Consider the following 18,075-nt stretch of genomic DNA (forward strand, 5'->3'; position numbering starts at 1 on the left):
ATTGGCAAGCCTGTTTCACTAAGTAAATTGTGGTGAACAGTTGTGCCAAGTTCCTTCAGTATTTCTCGATGTATGTCAAAGATAGAGTTGCTTTGACCTCTCTCACGTATCATTACCAACTTTTAGTAACATCTCTAAACCGATAAAGCGGGGCAGATCTACCTATCATAAAAATCAATAAAACCAGTAATCCAATATCATCGCTACCGGACGGATTCGTTGATTTCCGTACTAATTGTTGTTGTTGTAGTAACACGGGGGCAAAAAATCGATAATTAACAGCTTTGGTCATTATCTGATGCATTTACAGGCGGGCGGTTTTCTATATGATATATCTGAATGAAGTTTTAATAATTATTAAAGTGAAAATCATTATATAGAGGATAATTGTTGGTTTCGGTGTAATATCACGTTATAATTTCACCGAGTGGGCACCAAAAGTGATATTTTCACGAGTGGCGCAGCCACGAGTGAAAATAACAACTTTTGGTGTTCACGAGTGAAATTACCGTGATATTACATCGATACCAACAATTTTTCTGTTTATTTTATGTCTAAAACTCTACTTTTGTTGTGTTTATTTCAATAAAATGTCGAAATTTGCGGGAAATTTTATCAGGAAGCATCGCAAAGATGACGTCATTTTAACGACGTCATCGTCATATTGTTTCCGGCTTTCAGTACGCTCGGTAAACTTTTTGACGTTAATCCGGGTATCAGATTTGATAATTTTCACTGAGTGGCCAGTGAGTTTATCAGGATATAATTCACCGTTATATTTCGATAAACCACAGAAAAACATAAAATAAAATTATTATAATACTTTATTAATTGTCAAATAAAAGTAATATTTAAGAATATGAATATGTTATCTGAAATATTTAGAAATCGTTACATTTTATACATCGAACACAGATTTACTTTCTTTTTAATGCATGAAACATCATGCTAACATATATCTATTTACAGAAAAGAAATATTTACGCACAAGAAACTGTCTCTAAATAAAATAAATATTCATGAATATGAATATGTTATCTAAAATATTTAGAAAGCGTATATACTTCCTCTATACGCGCTTTCTTTCACATATTATGAACATTAGAGTATGAGCTTTTGTTTCTAAAATATTTTCAAAATTCTAAATCACTAACGCTTTTCGATTTTTATCGTAAAGGGTAGTAAAACAGCAAGTTCTCATGTATTTCCGTAACAAAAAGTTTGTCAGTAATTAAGTTTTGAAGCCTTCATAAGAAATATAGCTTTTTTTTCAAGATATCTAAAAAGTATTTTTGTTGTCGAACGATTTGGAGACCAGTCGCTTTAAAGAAAAAGAAGTATAGAAATAAGACTTATACTTTTAAAAGGAAATATTTAACCCTTACCATGCTGGACACGATTTGTTCTTCCTTTGCGATCGGTGCAGATCATGATCAGTCTGCACGGATGTGCAGACTGATCATCATCTGCACTGTCTGCCATTCAGCCAGTAACTTTTTAGTATGCACCCTTTTCATAGTACTGTCCAAATTGAAAGATTGACAAGTTTATTATTGTAATTTAGCATGGTAAGGATTAAGCTTCTTATATCGTGCCTAAATAGAAATATCATATTTGCGTGACTTGAATAGGTACTGCTGACAAATACTACTACCATAGTATACTTTAACTATAAATATATCGTTACAGGAAAAAATCAACATTAAATAACAATAACTTAATCAATACCTCAATTTTAGAATAGCAGACATACTAAACTATAATTTTAGAATAAATAAGTTTTTTCGTGAAATTTGGGCCAAGATCTTTACTCAGTAAATATTTACGGAACAACGACGTGAATTCTAAATTTGTACTGTCATACGATTCATGAAATAAGTGTAAAAATCGTAAAAACAAAGTTCCTGAAAGAAAGGGAAAAGACTATATAAAGACAGAAGAAAGTGAAATAAATATATTAAAACGCAAAAACCATAAAACCATAAAAATACCTATCACTTGTAGTAAGTGGGGTAACATATTTTTTATGACCTGGCTTGAAACAACACTGAACGGATACTGTTTACCCCTAGGCAATATTGTAATACACAATAAAAGTCAAAGGGTAATTTTAAGATATTTGTTACAATTAAATTATTTTATGCTTGATGTGATTGTGTGCAATCTTGGGACTAAAACAAATAATAGATATCGCATGATTTAAGAATGTACCAAAAACATGCATTAATTTAAGAATACATCTATACAAAGAAGTATAAAATACATTATAGCTCTTTGATCTATAATACATACAAAGTAGATTCGGAAAGAAGCAGAATTATCAGTTCATCAAGGCTATCTTTCAAATTAAAGTTTGGTCATATTATGAATAATAGAAAATGATTTTTTTGTTTCAAAATTATTAAAAAAAATCCCATATGAAGAAAAAAAGTTGACCGCGTTGGAGATCGGTTCCAATGGCCCTGTCGGACTGAATCTAGCGTCGTCAAAAGGCCAAGTTCGGATGAGCGACTAAGTTCCATCATGACTCTCTTTAAAATAATATTGTCCATTCGTCACAAAATATTCTTTTTGTAAATCATGAGATTATTATTAATACAGTTTTGCGTTGGTTGTGTATATATCCAACGTATTTTGGTACTATATTTTTGTAAACTACCAAACTGCGTTGAGTGAAATGCAATTTGGTAGTGACTACCAAAACTCGGCCAAATTTCGGTAGCGACTACCAAAATGCGTTGCTACCATTTTGAGGTGCAATAATATAAATGTCTGTATAACTATGCGGTAATGTAAATGAATTAAAAAGGCGATCTCCGCTATGTTTCATTCATACTGTATTTGTAAGAGTAAAATAATGCCGTCGGCCAGAGATCTTACTTAAAATGAAGAAAAATATTTATTTATTGTCATACTGATTCAGAAATATCAGTTCCGTCGCATGATGATTCCGACGATGCGATTCAATTATTAGACAAATGAATGGTCGGAAAATTTTAAGTTTTAGAAGGCTTAAATATTGGTACACTTGCATCACATACGATACAAATGGATAAAAAATAACACAACAAAGGATGTTTCATAAAATACAAAAAAAAACCCCAAAAAAACATATATATATATATATATATATATATATATATATATATATATATATATATATATATATATATAAACGCATGTTTGTAAATTTAATAATTATTCAAAGATGGATGTAAATATTACAACTTAACTGTCTCAGCGCGTGACACACAACATTTACATGTTTAGAAATATAAACCATTGACATTCACACAAAAACGGGTGTAAGTTTCGCGTAACGCTGATTTAAGTATTCATTGTTAATGATGCATTTCTATTTATGGGAATTTAATGTTCAAATATCTATTAAACGCAGAAGGTGTGTTAAAATTGTAAATATTTCGAAGAGAAAATTTTGTTCTATTTGGATATAAGCTACGGACGAAATTGGATATAAAAAAATATTTGTTCAAACTTCGAATATTTTGTAAGCATATTTCAATTTACACATAAGTTAATAATGTTTCCCTGCATGATTTCAACTGATTGTATGCGAGTGTGATTATGATAAGGCTAGATAATGTTCTTCGACGTCAGGTGGTAATTCTTACCGCGCCGCAGCAGGTGTGTTACGGAGTTAAAAGAACATTTACACCCGAATGCACAACGATTGGTACATAACTGACCGGGTCAACGTGTATAGCCGGGGTATTCTTATTGCCGTATTTACTCAACTGAAAATGGTAACGGATTTACTTCATTGTTGGATTTAACAATTTATGTTAGCGTATATACTTACTTGACATTGTTAGGCAGTATATTTTCCAGTGCAAAATGTACACCCCCCACCCCTCCCCCGGGGCGCTTAAAATAGTAAAGTTTCTTGTTTAACGCGGGTAGTCGACAACTTATTTCCAGCCGAGCCCACTGCAGGCGTCATTACCTCCCCAACATCTAGTCTACAGACACAACTGGAATTCAATCCGGGTTCGGGAATCGAACTCTGATTGGTCGGAGAATCGAACCCGGATTGCTGACGTTGTAGTCCAACCAGCTAACCACTGCGCCACCGACTTCCTGATTAAACGGGGGTGGGGGATACGGAATATCAATAAGGTAGCATGGTCTTGTCCTTGTGTCCGACCCTTGGGTACCACACACTGATGACCAATATTTAAAACAGATATTGCAACCAAATTTCACAAGATGGTTAATGATATATTTATATAGATCTAGATCTAGATGTTCCCTAGAAGGAACTTTTGCTATGCTTTAACTTGTAAATTACTTTAAATTAAGTTAAAGCCTATTGTACAATGTTTTAATATTATTAATTACTAAAATACATTAAAATCAGCTTTTTTACTTGATATGAAAATCATACTTAAAAATAAACAAATCTGTAGTTAGATTGGTTTGAAAACAAATTCCCCATTTTGACCCTCATCTGTGGACTGTGCGGCTAAGTAGCGTGTTTAAATGTACATGTACGACTAACATCTACTCCGCATAATCTAGGTCAGTTTATTTTCTGAAAACCAAAACAAAATGTACATGTGCACAGTGCAGAGCTCTGCGCGTCATAGAGCTAGTGTAATAAATTATGCCATGTGTAATCTTGGATTTATAAACTAAATATTGGCAAAATCTTTCCATCTGATTTTCATCCCAGCATTGTAAGTATTGATATTTTAGTAAAAATTTTGGTAATATTTGAAATAGAAATTTACAGGATCTATGATTAGGATTGCTAGATCTAATAATTTAATTAATAATAAAACGATATGAACGAAATTAAAATGGAATGTAATGGTCTTCCGTTTTGAAAATCGTTCGGTTGTAACGACGGAAAACTCATATTGTTTGTTATTACGTTTTGTTATTTAACTGTGAATGATGATATTTCTTTTTGTATTGGAAACGGAATGGAAACTGAATAGAAAATAAGAAACTACATCACCGTGTTGTTTGAATACATACTGGTACCACAGGAGTCTGAAATTCTATCAATAAGACCATAGAAGTCTATCTTTACAAAAAATACCCCCTATATAGAGGGTATTTTTTTGTAAAGATCGACTTCTATAGGGGGTATTTTTTGTAAAGATCGACTTCTATGGTCTTATTGATAGAATTTCAGCCTATATAGGGGGTATTTTTTTGTAAAGATCGACTTCTATAGGGGGTATTTTTTTGTAAAGATCGACTTCTATGGTCTTATTGATAGAATTTCAGACTCCTGTGCTGGTACTGATGATAAACCCGAACAGAAAATGAGGTTTTTTACCTGTAACTTTTTTATTTCTGCAAATTGAAATCGATGGTCGGTATCAAAATAAAGCTTAACCTTTGCTGAAAACTTTACATAATTCAAATTTATATTTAGTAAGCAAACTACACGAAGTGGGGGCCTGAAAGGGGTATGTAAAAAGGGGACTTTATGAAAGTTGACTGATGATAAATTCGAACCCTTTGTCATTTACAAAATTTTCTTGGTATTATTATATTGAAACTTTCCCCAAAAAGCTGCAACAGTCATTCCTGATCAAGTAATGAAAAGTTAACAAATGTCAGGCCTTCATGTTTCGACAGTGAGCATGCGCAAAAAAACACCCTCTTCCCCAGTAATTTTGGATAAAAAAAATTTATACGAATTTATGTAAGTCATTTATTTATACAGAATATTTACCAATTTTGTTTTTGTTTACACCAGTTGGTGTTGTAAGTGGAAACTATTAGATGGTGTGTTCAATTTTATAAATAACCGATTGCAATCGAATATTTCCAAGGTGTTCGACTTTTTCATCTGTTCGGGTTTATCATCAGTACCAGTAGACATAGAAAAGTTAATACTCGTTAGTAAACTTTACAAAAAGCATAGTATCTAATCATTTGCATTGAATAGAATATATTGAAATATGATCACTGTCGGTTTAAGGTAGTTCTGCACGTTTGGATCGATTTTTTTTCTACAATGTAGAATTTGATTAAACTTCTATTTTTCAAAACTTCAGAATATACCTAGAAAATTCAGCAAATAAAAAAGATAGGGTCGTGTGCTTGATTTTTTGCTAGGCTGATTTGAAAAATTTGAACCTCACGCAATATTTCATAATGGGAGTCTATGGGAAAATCGTAACTTTCATAACACTTTCGCGGACAGAATTATTTCTACAATGTAGATTTTGATGAAACTTCTCACAGTTGTAAATAAACTAATGGCCTATAATTTGGTGAAATAAAATGTATAGGTCCGTGTGCTTATTTTTGAGATATTTTACCATGATTAAAGGGAACCGGGCATTTTACGTTAATTTTGAGACATTATTTTGATTTTTTAACGTGCCATATGTTTTAATATTATATTTTGACTTTAGAAATGTAGCAGCAGTGCCATTATAACAAATTTACTCACAGGTTTAGATTTACTCATAAATTGATTTTAATTTCCGTATGCCGAATCCAGGCGTTATTCTACGTTTTCCGGATAAATGACGTTACGCCATCACTTCCGGTTTTTCAGACGTGCAGAACTACCTTAAATCAGACTTTGCACTGTGAATTACAGTATAGTAGACGCAACTTTACCCCGATGGTTGACCTTTGTATTATAATAGATTATAAGGCCTAAAAAAATTCTTTGTTTCCGGTAACATGCTCAAAAAAATTAGGATTTTTTTTTTCTTTTTTGGAAATTTTTTTTATTAAGGGAGACTTTTTGGAAATTATTTTTTTGTCAAAAAATGATTACAAATAAGAGGGTTATGCCTTTAGAGCATCAGTGAGTTGATTTCTAACATCACTGGCCACGTTTAAAGCATAAAAAATGCAGTTTTGCATCTTTTTGTTAAAAAGTTGAAAAAAAAAATTCTCCAAGGCCATAAAAACATTTAGGGTCGGGCCAAAAATTTAGGGTAGGTCGGGATACCGGAAACAAACATTTTTTTTTACGCCTAATGAGGCACAACCTATTATTGAAAAGGTGTGTACTCATAAATTCAAATTTTACGTACATTTATCGTGATATAGATTTACTGCAGTGTTGTAAAAAACATGAACTGCACGAGAAAATGGAAATATATAAATTAGTGTAGTGGAAAGTTTTAACTGATCAAATATAAGTATAAATAGAGAACGATAACAAAAACATTATCGGAAAAGTCGATTATGTCTTTATTGGTAATTCAGGGTTTTTAGCTCACCTGTCACAAAGTGACAAGGTGAGCTTTTGTGGTCGCGCAGCGTCCGTGCGTCCGTCCGTCAGTCCGTCCGTCCGTCCGTCCGTAAACTTTTGCTTGTGACCACTCTAGAGGTCACATTTTTCATGGGGTCTTTATGAAAATTGGTCAGAATGTTCATCTTGATGATATCTAGGTCCAGTTCGAAACTGGGTCATGTGCGGTCAAAAACTAGGTCAGTAGGTCTAAAAATAGTAAAACCTTGTGACCTTTCTAGAGGCCATATTTTTCAAAAGATCTTCATGAAAATTGGTCAGAATCTTCAACTTGATGATATCTAGGTCAAGTTTGAAACTGGGTCACGTGCCATCAAAAACTAGGTCAGTAGGTCAAATAATAGAAAAACCTTGTGACCTCTCTAGAGGCCGTATTTTTCATGGTATCTGTATGAAAATTGGTCTGAATGTTCATCTTGATGATATCTAGGTCGAGTTTGAAACTGGGTCAAGTGCGGTCAAAAACTAGGTCAGAAGGTCTAAAAATAGAAAAACTTTGTGACCTCTCTAGAGACCATACTTTTGAATGGATCTTCATGAAAATTGGTCAGAATGTTCAACTTGATGATATCTAGGTCAGGTTCGAAACTGGGACACGCGCGGTCAATAACTAGGTCAGTAGGTCAAATAATAAAAAACCTTGTGACCTCTCTAGAGGCTGTATTTTTCATGGGATCTGTATGAAAGTTGGTCTGAATGTTCATCTTGTTGATATCTAGATCAAGTTCGAAACTGGGTCAACTGTGGTCAAAATCTAGGTCAGTAGTTCTAAAAATAGAAAAACCTTGTGACCTCTCTAGAGGCCATTCTTTCAAATGGATCTTCATGAAAATTGGTCAGAATGTTCACCTTGATGATATCTAGGTTAAGTATGAAATTGGGTCACGTGCGGTCAATAACTAGGTCAGTAGGTCAAATAATAAAAAAAACCTTGTGACCTCTCTTGAGGCAATATTTTTCATGGGATCTGTATGAAAGTTGGTCTGAATGTTTATCTTGATGATATCTAGGTCAAGTTTGAAACTGGGTCAACTGCGGTCAAAAACTTGGTCAGTAGGTCTAAAAATGGAAAATCCTTGTAACCTCTCTAGAGGCCATACTTTCAAATGGATCTTCATGAAAATTGGTCAGAATGTTCACCTTGATGACATCTAAGTCAAATTCGAAACTGGGTCATGTGCAGTCAATAACTAGGTCAGTAGGTCAAATAATAAAAAAACCTTGTGACCTCTCTAGAGGCCATATTTTTCAATGGATCTTCATGAAAATTGGTCAGAATTTTTATCTTGATGATATCTAGGTCAGGTTCAAAACTGGGTCACATGAGCTCAAAAACTAGGTCACTGTGTCAAATAATAAAAAAAACAACGTCATACTCAGTTCAAAACTGGGTCATGTGGGAACAGGTGAGCGATTCAGGACCATCATGGTCCTCTTGTTTCTATAGTCAATACGATTCAGAAATAGTAAAACTGTTTTGTCACGGATAATGGTTTCACTACCCGATGCCCCTTTTCTCACTAGTATAAATATTAACATGTTATTGTTACAAATAACGTGCGAGAGTAGTACTGATAAACTTTGATAATGTGGCAGTTGAGTCCAATATGTCCAGGTATGTTCAAAGATTATCTGTCATAGATCTATTGTAAAGCAAATATTGGATTTACCTGTATTGGAAAATAAAGTGTCGGTTGGATTTAGGTCAACTGCCGAATTATCAAAGTTTATTAGTATATATACTTTAATAGCGCACTGTACACAAACTAATTCCAAGTGTGTGAAGTTGGCGAGAAGTTGGACATTCGACATTGAACATTCGATCTCAAAACGACATTGGACATTTGAAGCGTGAAGTTGGCAATAAGTTAAACTTTCGACATTGAACATTCGATCTCAGAACGACGTTGGACATTGGATACCAGAACGACATTGGACATTCAATTTTAGAACGACATTAGACATTCGAATCCAGAACGACATTCGATTTCAGAACGACATTGGACATTCGATACCAGAACGACATTGGACATTCAATTTCAGAACGACATTCTATACCAGAATGACATTCGACATTCGATTTCAGAACGACATTGGACATTCGATTTCAGAACGACATTCGACATTTGATACCAAAACGACATTGGACATTCGATTTCAGAACGACATTGGACAATCGATATCAGGACGACATTCAACATTTGATACCAAAACGAAATTGGACAATCGATTTCAGAGCGATATTGGACATTCCATACCGGAACGACATTGGACATTTGATTTCAGAACGACATTGGACATTCGATTTCAGAACGACATTGGACATTTGATATCAGATCGACATTGGACATTCGAATCAAAAACGACATTAGTAGTATCAGTTGGCACCGATTCCTGAAAGTCTGTGAGTGCTCCTGAAATTGTCTCAGACCTTTTAAAAGTTTAAAAAGAAACAGGAACTATTTGGTTAGTGTTGTCCCTCCTGGCACCAGTTCTTGAAAGTCAGCGAGTCCTCCTAATGTGTCAAAGGCCGTTTTGAATGGTTTGAAAGGACACGTGGATTGCTGGGTCGGTGTTTTCTACCTTGGCACCGATTCAAGAAAGTTTGCCAGTGCTCCTGAAAGTGTTGCAGACCATTCTAAATGATTGAAAAAGAAACATGGACTATTCTGACGATTTTTTCTCCCTTGGAACCGTTTCCTGAAAGTCTGCAAGTACTCCTGAAAGTGTCGCAGACCATTCTAAATTAGTTAAAAAGAAAAATGGACTATTGTGACGATTATTTCTCCCTTGGAACCGTGTCCTGAAAGTCTGAGAGTCCTCCTGAAAGTGTCATAGACCATTCTAAATGATTGAAAAAGAAACACGGACTTTTGTGACGATATTTTCTCCCTTGGACCGTTTCCTGAAAGTCTGAGAGTCCTCCTGAAAGTGTCGCAGACCATTCTAAATGATTGAAAAAGAAACATGGACTATTGTGTTGATATTTTCTCCCTTGGACCGTTTCCTGAAAGTCTGAGAGTCCTCCTGAAAGTGTCGCAGACCATTCTAAATGATTGAAAAATAAACACGGTCTATTGTGACGATGTTTTCTCCCTTGGCACCATTTCCTGAAAGTCTGAGAGTCCTCCTGAAAGTGACGCAGACCATTCTAAATGATTTAAAAAGAAACATGGACTCCTATTGTGATGATAATTTCTCCCTTGGAACCGTTTCCTGAAAGTCTGCGAGTCCTCCTGAAAGTGTCGCAGACCATTCTAAATGATTGAAAAAAAAAACACGCCGTCGGACTATTGTGACGATGTTTCCTCCCTTGGCACCGTTTCCTGAAAGTCTGCGAGTCCTCCTGAAAATGTCACAGACCGTTCTTACTGGGTTGAAATGATAGTTCTTGTGAACTTCCAAAAGGAACAAGAACTATCATTTCAATCCATGAAGAACGGTCTGTGACATTTTCAGGAGGACTCGCAGACTTTCAAGAACCGGTACCAAAAAGAGATAAAACTAACCAAGTAGTTCTTGTTTCTTTTTTAATCATTAAAAAAGGTCTGCGGCACTTTCAAGAACACTCGCAGACTTTCAAGAAAAGATGCCAAATGAGACAACACCGTCCCATTAGCCTATGTATCAATTCAACCGATTATAAACGGTCTGCGACACTTTCAGGAGGACTCTCAGACATTCAGGAAACGGTGTTAAGGGAGTTAACATCGTCACAATAGTCCGTGTTTCTTTTTCAATCATTTAGAATGGTCTACGACACTATCAGGAGCACTCGCAGACTTTCAGGATACGGTGCCAAGGTAGAAAACACTGACCCAGCGATCCACGTGTCCAATGTCGAATGTCGTTCCGAAATCGAATGTCCAATGTCGTTCCGAAATCGAATGTCCAATGTCGTTCTGAAATTGAATGTCCAATGTTGTTCCGGTATCGAATGTCCAATGTCGTTCTGAAATCGAATGTCCAATGTCGTTCTGAAATCGAATGTCCAATGTCGTTCCGGTATGGAATGTCCAATATCGCTCTGAAATCGAATGTCCAATGTCGTTCTGAAATTGGATGTCGAATGTCGTTCTGAAATCAAATGTCGAATGTCGTTCTGAAATTGAATGTCGAATGTCATTCTGAAATTGAATGTCGAATGTAGATCTGGTATCAAATGTCCAATGTCGTTCTGAAATCGAATGTCGAATGTCGTTCTGGTATCGAATGTTGAATGTAGATCTGGTATCAAATGTCCAATGTCGTTCTGAAATCGAATGTCTAATGTTCTGAAATCGAATGTCGTTCTGAAATCGAATGTCCAATGTCGTTCTGCAATCGAATGTTTAATGTTGTTCTGGTATCGAATGTCGAATGTCGTTTTGGTATCGAATGTCGGATGTCGTTCTGAAATCGAATGTCGAATGTCGTTCTGAAATGGAATGTCCAATGTCGTTCTGAAATCGAATGTCGAATGTCGTTCTGAAATCGAATGTCGAATGTCGTTCTGAAATCGAATGTCCAATATCGTTCTGGTATCGAATGTCGAATGTCGTTCTAGATGTGAATGTCGAATACCGTTCTGAAATCGAATGTCGAATGTCGTTCTAGATGCGAATGTCCAGTGTCGTTCTGAAATCGAATGTTCAATATTGCCAACTTCACGCTTCAAATGTCTAATGTCGTTCTGAGAACGAATGTTCAATGTCGAATGTCGAACTTCTCGCCAATTTCTCACACTTACTAATTCCATACTCTGAACAACGGCTTCCCTTAGCACCCTTTATTTTCTACAATGAATTCATCTATGAATAATCAGCCTAAGGTCAACCATCGCGGTCAAGTTGCGATTACAATATGGTGTATGATCAATCCTATATTTGATACAAAAGTCACTGGTGCGTACAAGCACCTAATTTTTCCTACATAGATGAAATGTTGTAAGTCGGAAGTGTAGTGATCTTATTTATCATCCTTTTATTCTTAGGTTCGTCTTTATTTCATTTCGTGGATGATTTTACGGAACAAATCGAAGATGTAAAAATGTATTCGACGCAGTATTTTGTCAAATTTTGTATCCGATGTATGAAATAAAATGTGTTTTCAGTTTCATGTCATAGTAGGCTAGAGGAAGGTGACATGTGTGTTGAAAATGCATTTAAGATACGAATCTTGGTATGTTGGTATTGATGGGATGTTTAATTTTATGGTATTTAATATTAGAATAATGTTTATACATAAAAATAGCGGAAATAACTTCTAGCAAATGCAAAAATCTTGCAATATTTAGTTTTTAGAAGGTCAACTATATTTTTAGTATAAAGGCACAGGTCTATATTATTTACAAATATTTTTTCCCAGAGCTTAGGAAACATTAATTTTGGGAGGTATTTGCGAGGGGTGTCTGTTTCTGGCAGAAAAAATACTTCCTTTATCCTTCGGCATATAGGCCTAATTGTCAAAACATGCGCGTGCCAGTTTTTAATCTTTCTATAAGACTTTTTTGTTAATAGTGTCGACCTATTGAATGGACCCGTCAAATTTGGACTATGAAACATATTTTCTCTGTGCGCATTACCTCCCGAATCCTATCCTTGTAGGTCAGGTGGCCTGACGGGATTCGAACTTCGATCTCCCACTCCGAAGGCGGACGCTAGGCCAAAGGAGACGCAAACTTTGTACGTGTGTTCCTAGGGTGTATTGTCCAATTTATTTGACCTGTCAAAAAAATGGACCCGGCTTTCATTATATTCTGTTCGAGCCTATATAAGATTAACCTAAAAGCCGGGAACATGTTTTGACAGGTCAATTAAATAGTACAATATCTTAGGTAGCAGGGTACACTTAGATGCGAAAATTTTGGGCACGGACGGTCTTACATGTAGCGAGTCGCAGTATTGCACTTCCCTTATTAGCAGAATCAGGGTGGCCATTTTATAAATTGCATGCATGTTTTGTGCTTTTAATTAATGGCATACAAGAATAAAGAAAGTTACCAAAACGAAAGGTTTACACCATCCATGAAAGATAGCATGCCAAAATCATCAATTTTGCACTTTTTGAACAGCCTGCAATGATCCCGCTGCAAGAATAATGCCCAATTTTATTACATTTCTCAATTTAATAGTCCTTACTGAACGTCAGGATATAAACGGAATAGGGGCCCATCCAGCTCGTTTTGTCACAAAATAGCGAAAATGTTCCTGAGTATCAATCAACAAGCACGGAACCCTTCCGTGATTTGAATTTTTCCGCGAAAAGGTGTCTCATTGATCGTACAAAGCTACCAGCAGTTGGTTTTCCAACTGACATCAGAATTTTACATGTATCGGCTGTATAAATTTTCTAAAGAATTAATAATCATTATCTCTCACCTTAATTTACAGACATCCAAAATCACGAAGTTCTATTTATAACAAATACTGACGGGGGCCAAAATTCGAAGTGTACCCTGCTACCTTAGTAAATGTAGATGTAGCGATTTCTCTCCCTCTCTCTCTCAATTTTAACCGCCTCGGTAGCCTAGTGGTAGAGCGTCCGTTTCGAGTGCGGGAGGTTGTGGGTTCGATCCCCGGCTGCGTCATACCAAAAACATAAAAAATGGTACTAGCAGCTTCCTCGCTTGGCGCTCAGCATTAAGGGGATAGTGCTAGGACTGGTCAGCCCGGTGTCAGTATAATGAGACTGGGTGGGGTATCATGCCACGTGTCTACGGCGTGATATTCCAGTGAGGCAACCCTATAAAGCTGGACATTGTCCTCACTGCTACAAGTAGACACCGTCGTTTATATAACTAAAACAAATGTTGAAAAAGATGTTAAACTCGAACACACACACACTCTCTCAATTTATCTATCTTGATTCGCAATCGAGAATGAATAAATAAATGATACAATGTTGTATTTTCAGTTGTATTAGCATATATTACACAAAAATTCATGATCCTTTTTTTGGGCTAAAATTGTGGCAGTGGCTGCACCGCAGAGCGCGCGCGCGCCGACATATATCGTACCATGTCATGCACTGTAATTCAAACTGTTTTTTAAGTAACAGGAGAAAATCTGTCATTTCTTAAACGGGAGATTTGTGGACTTTTCACCTTTTATATAGGTAGGTTGAATTACAGTGCATTACATGGTACGATATATGTCGGCGCGCGCGCGCGCTCTGCAGTGCAGGGGCATAGCCCAAAAAATCGGGTGACTATGGCAGTGGCTAGGATTACGGTACCATAACCCTAGTTTCCGATTCCAGGAGTACGGAAGTTCCTTATCTCCAAATAAACGTACTGGCTCGAGTCGTAAATTCGACCACTTTATGCGGGTTTTCCTGAATATTTCTTTCTTCATACAATTTATTTGTACAAAATTTCTACCATATGTGCTTTAATACAAGCAACGTTGATTATTATCATTACTGGTCGTTTACAGTATGGTAAACTATAAAACGGCGCTTAAAATAACGGACAGGTTTAGCCTCCACATTTTACCTTCCAGAGATTGTACATTTATGTCACAGGGTGAGAAAAATGTGCAGCCAGACCGGGACTTGAACCCGGGGCCTCGGAATACCGTTCCGATGCTCTACCGACTGAGCTATCCGGCCGCCTACACATTTTCTCCCCATTTCAATATTCACGTTCTATACCGTGACATACTCCCCCGCTATATGAAATTCGTCCTCGAATTTCTAATGGGATAGGGAACAAGTTAAACATGATCCCGTGACATTTATATTCGGCCACTTTCTAAACATAAAATTGATTGTATTTTCAACATTGTCTTGGAAATAAATCGATGCTATAGCAAAAATCGTTCTTTTTTTTTCAACAAATTGCAATCACTTTTCAAAAGCATACCTCACAGGCCCCAGTATCGGACCTGGGACAAAGAATATGGCCTCGTTTTCATCCTAAATGAGTTAAAAATGAAAAATATGTAGCCTAATGAAACACGAGCCCCCTTCAAAAGATATGTATGTCTACAGTAGACATATATGTAACTTTTGTAGGGGGCTCATATTTCATTACATATTTTTCATTTTGAACTCATTTAGGATGAAAAACAAGGTCATATTCTTTGTCCCAGGTCCGATACTGGTGCCTGTTGCATACCAGCGCCTGTCATCCTTCTTACAGTAGCATGACGTAGTTTAATTTTTACGTCACTGTAAATACCACATTCTAGCATAAAACTGCTGTCCTTGTCACATTTCGGGGGTCTTTTAACAGGAGAGTTAAGGCTCCGAAATGGATAATTCAAAAGGAAATGACGTCAACGTGAAAAACAACGTAGAAATGGAAATTCAATGACGTTGAGGGACTGTATACTATTTACTTTGTTTTAAACGTGTTTTATGCTAGTTAACGTATTTTCTTTTCGTGTTTTAAAGTTTAGATTTCAATTAACCCTTGCCGGGCCTCCGCATAAACTAGCGCGTGCGATGACGTCACGCCACCCGCGAGACAAAATATTAATTTTGCTATTTAAATTAAACAACTTTATGGAAGGACAACTTTTTTTCTACTTACCTCAACTTGTTGTTTTTGCCGATTTTGTTGCTCACGCAAGTGCTTGTGATGACAAAGATGCTTTCTCAAGCATCTGACTCAAAAAAAGTTTTAAAGCGGGTGGCCGAATATTTACGACTCGAACCAGTATATATACAAATGTAATGAGGATAGGCTAAGACTACGGAAGTGTTTATAAGCATGAAATTTACGTTAAAACATGCTTAAAGTTAATAAAAAATTCCTTAATGAAAAAGGCAATGACGAAAAAAATGGCGTTTAATTTGCCATGTTTTAAGCTTAAATCATTCGAGAATGACAACGATATTTTTCCTCCATGAAATTGGTTTAATCGGAAATGGCGGTCAGATAATGAAGAAATCAACGGCAGACCTGTAACTCGCTATTTTAAGTAAAATAAGTAAGCTAACAACAACATAAATGTATATATTTACGTATCCATTTCTTGTCTCATAAATAGTTCCGTAATCCTAGCCTGTCATGGGGTTATCTGGAGATACGGAACTTCGGTAACCGTGCTGCTTACCAGTCTTGGCACGAAAAACAAAACATACTTGCTAAATATTACATGAACATTTTGGAAAATAACGGAGTTGCCTCAGTTCAGTGTTATACGTAAAATATAGGTGCTTTATATTTTGATGAAATCGTGTTTTTGTTCCTTCTCTTGAGAAGAAACACTTAGGGTGGGTAAGTCACACTTGACTGAGCAATGACCTCGAAAGGTGTTGTCGTTACAAGCTGGCCAATCAAACTCCGTGACCTTAGAAATAACCTGTGACGTTAAAATTGTTCTTTCCTAATTGAGGCGACTCTCTGACAACGCGCTTCGTGGATTACATATTACTAAACCCGAGGATGATTGATTGATTCTTTTATTTCCTTTATTCTTGAAGAGCATAACATGTGTACGAACAGGTAGACATATATCAGCAAATTTACATGTAAATAACTGAATATTATCGTTACTTTCGAATGCATGGTCAATATTTGAAAATAAACCCCATTGCGACCCTCTTATTATGCGCATCAAATTCACGCACCGAATGACAATGTGACACTACTGACCGGGTCAACCTGTTTAGCTAGTGTAATTCTTATTGCCGTATTTACTCAACTGAAAGTGGTAACGGATTTACCTTGTTGTTGGATTTAACAATTTATGTTAGCGTAAATACTTACCTGACATTGTTAGACAGTATATAAAACAACATAGTTCTTTTCCAGAATTTGAAGAATGTTTTTTTTGTATATTTAATAAAATGTAACGCCCCCAGTGGCGCTTAAAAATAAGTAAAGTTTCTTGTTTAACGTGGGTAGTCGACAACTTAGTTCCAGCCGAGCCCACTGCAGGCACCATATTTACCGATACTGTTGGAAAGAGTACCAATTAAAGTAAATGACCCAGCACTGAACACTAGTAGGGATATCAGACCTTACCGGGAATCCATCCGGGTTCGGAAATCGAACTCTGATTGGTCCGGGAATCGAACCTGGATCGCTGACGTTGTAGTCCAACCTGTAAACCACTGCGCCACCGACTACCTGTTTAAACGGGGTGGGGGATACGGAATATCAGTAAGGTAGAATGGTCTTGCCTTGTGTCCGACCCTTGGGTTCCACACACTGATGACCAATATTTAAAACAAATATTGCAACCAAAATTTCACAAGATGGTTAATATATATTTATATAGATGTTCCCTAGAAGGAACTTTTGCTATGCTTTAACTTGTTAAGAGTATAAATTGATTTTAAAAAAATGGTTTCTTTTTTTACTGTTTCTGCGGATAAAATTTTAATATATTTGTAAAAAATTGTGCTCAAACATCACGAATCTGTAAAAGAATTGCAATAAAACATTTACTTTTGCGTCATTTGTACAGCAGTACTCAAACTGTAACGATTATTTAGCGACAAGTGCTGAAGCTTTCCATTTTGTTGAAGCTCAGAAGGTACTTATGTTCCGTGATAACATCAGTAAAATCAATTTACGTCTCTAAAGTCGTATTTTTGCACGTACTCGCCTCCTGCTCCGTAGCATGTTTACATTTTTTGTACGTAAAAGTTTGTTGCTTATACCAAAAATGAAATCACAGCAAGTTTTGTACCAAAAATGTAAGAGTGATCATACACCGTGTATATTTTTGTGCTCATCCAAAGGGAGGCATTATAGTCGCCGCTTCGTCCGTCCTTTTGTCCCGCATTTCTTGTCCGGAGTATTTCTCAACAACCGCTGGTTGGAATTTGGCAAATCTTGAAGAGTCGATGAATGAATATTTGACGTCTTGAAATTAGAACATCAT

At 36.1% G+C, this 18,075-nt stretch overlaps 1 protein-coding gene and 1 non-coding gene across 2 annotated transcripts in view; one reads left to right on the top strand and one right to left on the bottom strand.

Annotated features, from left to right (window-relative positions):
* Positions 1-3,317: 3,317 nt before the first annotated feature.
* LOC128555951 (uncharacterized) overlaps positions 3,318-18,075 on the top strand; it is a 43,981-nt gene continuing 29,223 nt past the window's right edge. Inside the window, exon 1 of the mRNA XM_053539797.1 lies at positions 3,318-3,508. The gene's annotated coding sequence lies outside the window, so the exon portion shown is untranslated. The remainder of the gene's footprint in view (positions 3,509-18,075) is intronic.
* On the bottom strand, positions 14,774-14,845 carry Trnat-ggu (transfer RNA threonine (anticodon GGU)). Its single transcript has one exon. It is a non-coding gene; the product is annotated as a tRNA-Thr (tRNA).

The sequence above is a fragment of the Mercenaria mercenaria genome, chromosome 3, assembly GCF_021730395.1.
Source record: "Mercenaria mercenaria strain notata chromosome 3, MADL_Memer_1, whole genome shotgun sequence".
Classification (NCBI taxonomy): domain Eukaryota; kingdom Metazoa; phylum Mollusca; class Bivalvia; order Venerida; family Veneridae; genus Mercenaria; species Mercenaria mercenaria.